Raw genomic sequence first — 6,574 nt, forward strand, 5'->3', positions numbered from 1 at the left:
TGTCCCATTGGTAACACTGGCAACACTGGAACAGACTCATGAGTATGAAAGTGTTGTAAGATTGGAGTCTTATCTATATCTAAGTCTAAAATGCCTTGGGTGTTATTCTGATGGGAACACAATGTACAATGATGACAGGAAAATCAAGGCTGTAATGAGATTTGGGTGACTGTCAAAGTACAAACTGCATCTTTAACTGATCTTGTTCTGTTCTGTTAGACCAGGGGTCTGCAACCTTTACTCTCAAAAGATCCATTTTGCCTCATCTCACCTGGATTAAAGTCCTTCCAGAGCAGAAAAAAAGACAATATAGCGTACAACATTCTATACAGTTAAAATTATATTGGCTAACGTTATGTAAAGAATATATTTTTTTCGATAATGTATTTGAAGGGCTAAAACAAAAAGAACTTGAATTTGATGACACAATGTCGGTCAACACATGCTAATAGCAACATATAAAGCATGCATATTTAACCAGCATATTGGCAGTTAAATGAATCTGCTCCCCACACTATTAAAATGTATATTTACTTCCAGAATAGTCTTTTAGGTCAGTGTTTTCCAACCAGGGGTACGCGTACTCCTAGGGGTACGTGAGCACATTGCAGGGGGTGTGTGGAAAAATTAGGAATTTAAATTCAATAAAATTCAATAAAATGGTACGTGTGCACTATGACTTGTTTTTAAAGTTTAAATGCCTGTTTAAAGGGGACTTTTGTAGTAAATGTCATAAATGTTATATATATACAGTATATAACACAGGCAGGTTAATTATTTGATTTGTATTCATTTATTTATTTATGTTACTTATTATTTCTATCTATTCTTGTTTTTTTTAAATAACAATGTAATCATAATATATTAGTATTAATAATACAGTATTAATAATACAAACGTTTACTATAAAAATATTTCTTATATTTATCATTTTTATTGCCTTGAAGGCAACATCATTTTGTGTTTAATTTGAGTTAAATAAGAAGATAATGTCTGAATATTAATTGTTCAATTTAAGACGATGAAATAAAATGTCATTTTACTGTCAATAAATTGTTTCTATTTCATATCTGGATTGGATTGTGCTACTTTGACGCAACCACTTTGGCGACAATTCCTATCTGAAAGTTGAGCAACTTAAACCAAACAGCGTATTTTCACAACAGACAACAAAGCCATTTATAGTTGTATTATCAAATATAGACTCATGATTAAAAGTTTTGGCTCATGAAAAAAAAAACTACATTTTTCTTTCTTTTCTCCATGGTGTGGAGACAAAAGAGCCAATTTAACCCAATGTGGACCTTGTTAATAAATCACATCCCAACTGACAGAAATCAAACCACTTTAGCTCCACATTCACACATACAGTATATCTCAGCTGATCTAACTTTAGGCTCCCAAAAAAGAGTTTTCATATGTCCTAAGTTTGACTTGAAAGAGTGCATAGATTAGATTAGATTCTAGATAAAGTGAAGAAAGGGTTGAGATGAGGGTGGAGTACAGTGATTAGCAGATTTCTCTTTGAGGGAAGGATTTCATGTGAAATACCAGATTGGATGAATGTTCTAAAATCAGTGAATCTATAAAGCAGAGCAGATGGGCAACATAACACCGCCAGATGTGGAGGATATGCACGGGAAACACGAACAAGCTGAAGATACCCAAAACATATAGTTTTAACCACTAATGTAATATTGAGTAATGGAAAGTTTTTTTTTTACAGTTTGATTGAACTTTCAGCATACTCAAATGTTATGCTGATGCTAAGTGTAGCCGCCTCATTAATACATATCTTGAGTTTGACTGAACTTTTAAAATGTACCAGTACTTTCAGTCTAGTAGAATATTTTAATTTTTAAGTATAACTAACTAGTGGTAGTGCATTACCCTTAATAATCACAATGAACCTTTGGAGTTTAACCAAACTTTATTTTACACACACACATATACTGTATATATATTATATATATATATATATATATTTTTTTTTTTAACTGAACTTTAAAAATAAACTTTCAGTTTACTCAAATATTATCTGTATTTCAATTTGTAAGTGTCTCCAATGTATTACCCTCATTAATCGATATTTTGCGTATGACTGAACTTTTGAAATATATTTCAGTTTAGTATATTTAGTTTATTTAAATATTATCTTAATTTTTAAGTATATCACTCTAATTTATTACTTCAATAATAAACATTTAGAGTTTGACTGAACTTTTATATACATAACCAACTCTTTTAACCTCATTAATTTATATTCTATATATATTTTTTGGACTGAACTTTTATATACATAACCAACTTTATTAACCTTTATTAATGTGTGTGTTTTTTTTTTTAGTTTGACTCAACTTTAAAAATACACTTTCAGTTATATAACCAACTCTATTTCATCAAAACACACTTCAACATCTATTTTTCAGTTCAGATGTTTTTATCACGGTATAAAACAGTCATCAACAGTGAACTAAAGTGCTTAAAGGTTAAACCATGAGGAACACCAGAGGTTAACGCTGAACAACTTACTTTAAAACCAACATGTTGTGAAACTCAGCAGAACTGAATCCAGGAACGCAACTTATTCAACAACACATTTTTTCAGTGGTCTGTTATCATCCAGGCACGGCAGCATTTCTGAAACAAAGGTAAACATGTGAATGAGTCGACCACATGTTCCTGATCCGGACTTGATGAAAACAGTTAGAAGCAGTCAGCTGACTAGGTCTGCCTTGAGTCGGTAATAAAAACAAGGCCTTTCTGCTCCGTAAGCAGACCCTCCCTCACCCTTTATTCTCCTCCCCACCACATCACTCTTTGTGTCCACCACTGTCCAAAGTTGTTCAGAAAGAAACACAAGCTGAGCTCACAAAGACCAACCTCTGATGTGGCCTTTCTTTGCTCTGCATACCTCACTCACTTCTCTTCTGACTTTTGAGTTTTTCCTTCCCCTCAACACTGCTTTTTTCCTTTCTTACTCGTACTTGTCCTCATAGTTCCTTTGACGCTAAAATGGCCAATGTCAAAAAAAACCACATGTGAGAAGCGGTCATATAAGGGCAGTAATCAAAGGCAGCAGTTATATGACACTCAATCATACATCCTTTAACTTCAAAAGCACCTTAATGTACAACATACATGCCCGTACCCCCTTCCCCTCCCTTTAAGCCCCACTTTTCTTTTTTCCTTCACTTTGTAATGACATATATGTGCTTATTGAAAACAGATGTTGCGAGAGAAAGAAGACGATGAGAGAGAAAAACCAACCTGCAGAGACTGTGTGGTAGTTCATTACGACAGGGGTTCTATTTTTTGAACAATTTGAGCCCATTTTTGCTTATTTTTACCCCTTTTCTGCAACAAAACCAAACTTGCCACAGTTAAACCTATTTTCATCACTTTTTCTTGCCATATTTTTTGCTCCTTTTAATGCAATTTTGCTTTGTTACTCCCATTTCTGCATCTTAACCATCAAATTTCAATGCATTGTCTGCACATTTTTTCAACTTTGACGGCATCTTCGGCACTTTTAAACCACTTTTTCACCTAATGTCACATATGTTAACCCATTATTGTCATCTCTTCACCATATTTCATGCTTATTTTTGGCAATTTAACAATACTCACAATTTCTATTTATATCTGAACCTTATTTTTTACTTTTTTTAATACTTGCTGCTGTTTTTTTTTATCCTGCAATATGAGCCAACGCAACAAAAAATTGTTCTTAAGTCTATTTGCCAGTTTAAACTAATTTTTCCTACTAATTGACATTTTGAACCCTTTTTACCACCTTTCTGTCACTTTTTGGCCACTCTTATATTTGCAACTTTTAACTAATGTCTGTGGTTTTTAAAAACCTATTTCACCATATTTTTCACCATTTTTGGTCACTTTAAACCCGTTTTATTTCTGATTAAAACAAGGATTCACATACTATTGTGCAAATAATAATAAACTTCCTGGATAACAGTGGATATTATTCAGATATATACATAAATGTGGTTATCACAGATTCATAGAACAATAGGCATCATTTTGCTGACTTTATTGATGGGCCCCAAAAATCTCCCCCCTTTATTCTCCCTTATGGATGGCCATGTCTCCATGTGACTGTTCTATTATATGTTCATTTCTGTCTTCAGGTACAATGGGGGTCCCCGTTCTCTGGCACCTTTGAGAATCACTGCATTAGGAGACTTGGAGGAGAGGAGAGAAGTTGAAAAGTTTTGGGGTCGTTTTCATTTTACTTTTTGTGGTTTCAGAGTTCAGACTGTGGCTATGTCCACTTATATGTCAGGGAAAATTTAAAGCAAGAGTGGAGGGGAGAATACGTTGCAGATACATCAGTAAGGGCAGCCTCAAACCTGAATCAGCATCCTCCACCATGGTTTTGTTTTCCTGCCGGCCGTGGGAAGTCGTGCTCGTGAGACAAGGTTTAAAAAAAGAATATGACCATAAGAATGTTCTGCTTCCTCAGACACACATACAGTACTACTTTCCTCTGGCATTTCAAAAAGGCCAGCAGCACCCAACATGAAAAGCACATATGTTTCATTATTTCACTCAAAGTGGAAATTGTAGGAAATCAACTTTACAGTTTTGAGAATCGCAAGAGATTTTTCTACAGTCAGCAACATGTGGAAGTGTTAAATCTATAGGGCACCATGTTGAAAATGAACTTACCTCCTTTAAAGAGTAACTGAAACCCCCAAACCACATGAAGTAGAGTTGTTGATTGATTCTTGTCCAACTCTTGACATTTTACTCAAAGTATTTCAATTTGTCATACACTGTAAAGAATAATAAGTGGACTTTGGATATCTATATATATTTATGCAAAAAATAATAATACTATTACAAGAATATGAGTTAACGTACAGCAGGGGTGTCCAACTCATTTTAGTTCAGGGGCCAAATACAGAGCAGTTTGATCTCAAGTGGGCAACAGATTTTATGCGGGAAAACAAGTAATGTGCCGTAGTTTGCACTTCTACGTATCCATCAAATACAAAATATAAAATATGTAAGAAACTGACAATATTCAAAACAATAAGTGATACATATCAGTCCCAACAGGATCTTCACTTTAAATTTCCTCCATTTTGTGACTAATTTCTATTTAATTAAGGGGAATATTAAGTAATAATATGAGGAAAATTTAAGGATTTTGTAAGAATGTTGAGTTTTTTCAACAGTTTAACATTAAAAATGGCTGCAATCATGCGATTAAGGCACCAGAAGTGCCATGTTAAGTTTGTAATTTTTACTTTCTACTGCGGACCGAATTGGACACTCCAAAGGGCCAGATTTGTCCCCCGGGTTATGAGTTTGACAAAGGCGACTTAGATCAATTAGATTTGATGAACTTATGTTATGTTTACTTAGAACAAAAAGTCAAATCAAATCTAATTACTTTTTTAAGTATTAAACGTTTAATTTTTTACAGTGTATTTTGTTGTAAAAATGTAAGAGTGACTGCCCTCTATTGGTTTAAACCGTGCTATTACAGTTATGTTTTGCTATTGGCTGAGAATGGAGGCCAATGACGTTTTGGAGGCAGCTTTTGGCATGAGCTAAATTGTTGGCCCCGCCCCCTCCTACAAAAACCAGCACCTGTGGCCTCAACAATCTGTGGTGAGTCGGTTGGATTGAGAGAACATTCTGGCTATCATCAGTTAGAGGTGGCTTTTATCTGTCAAACAAGAAAAAAAAAAAATATAGGATTTTTTAATTTGTGCGTTGGTGAAATGAAACCCAGTTGCATGTAGCTCTAAAACTAAACCCTGCATAATGGCTACATGCTAACAGTTGTCACACCTCCATTTTGCTGCCAAAAAATTCCTAATCTTTAACCAGACCTTTGAATGTTTGTCTTCTCAAACTTATGCTCCTCCAATCATTCCTTAAACTTCTTTTGTTTTATGACAGCATGCGTTCATTTTGTAAGTGACACCAATATTTTTGGTTTTGGTCACTTGGTGGTCTGCGCTAAAGTAACTAACAACTGTATGAATGTTGGCCAAAATACCACTAATCACCATCTTTGTTAAGTGTTCATAAATACTGAGTGTTCTCACTCTAAACCTTTCTAAGTGCACGTTGCCACTGTGGGTCTACATTACTGCACTGCTATCAGTGAAAGGCAGAGACTGCAAACTAGAACCTTAAATCAGATATCTTCTCTAAAAGGGAAACTTAGATTCGATCATTAAAAATGCAGTTTCAGGTTTCGGCTGAAACTTTCCATGCATAGTTCCACGTTTACCTCAGTGGAACAACCCACGGTTCCAAGTGGAAAAAAGGGAATGGTATTCATCTTTTTTCTTCCACTGGTATCGAGCGCTGCAAATCAATTGGGTCACAAAGTGATTTGAGCAGCGACTTTTTTTCCAAACTCCTCACAGAACCTCACAGATCTTTTTTAGGGCATTTTGAAATGAGGAAATGTCTGAATTTATTGAATACCTTTGAAAAAAAAACAAGTGTTTTTGGCCTTTTTCCTATGAAAAGCTATTAAAATGACACTGGTTCATCTCAACTTCTTTGATACTTTGATTTCTTTGGTTTA

This window comes from Gouania willdenowi, chromosome 17 (genome assembly GCF_900634775.1).
Source record: "Gouania willdenowi chromosome 17, fGouWil2.1, whole genome shotgun sequence".
NCBI lineage: Eukaryota > Metazoa > Chordata > Actinopteri > Blenniiformes > Gobiesocidae > Gouania > Gouania willdenowi.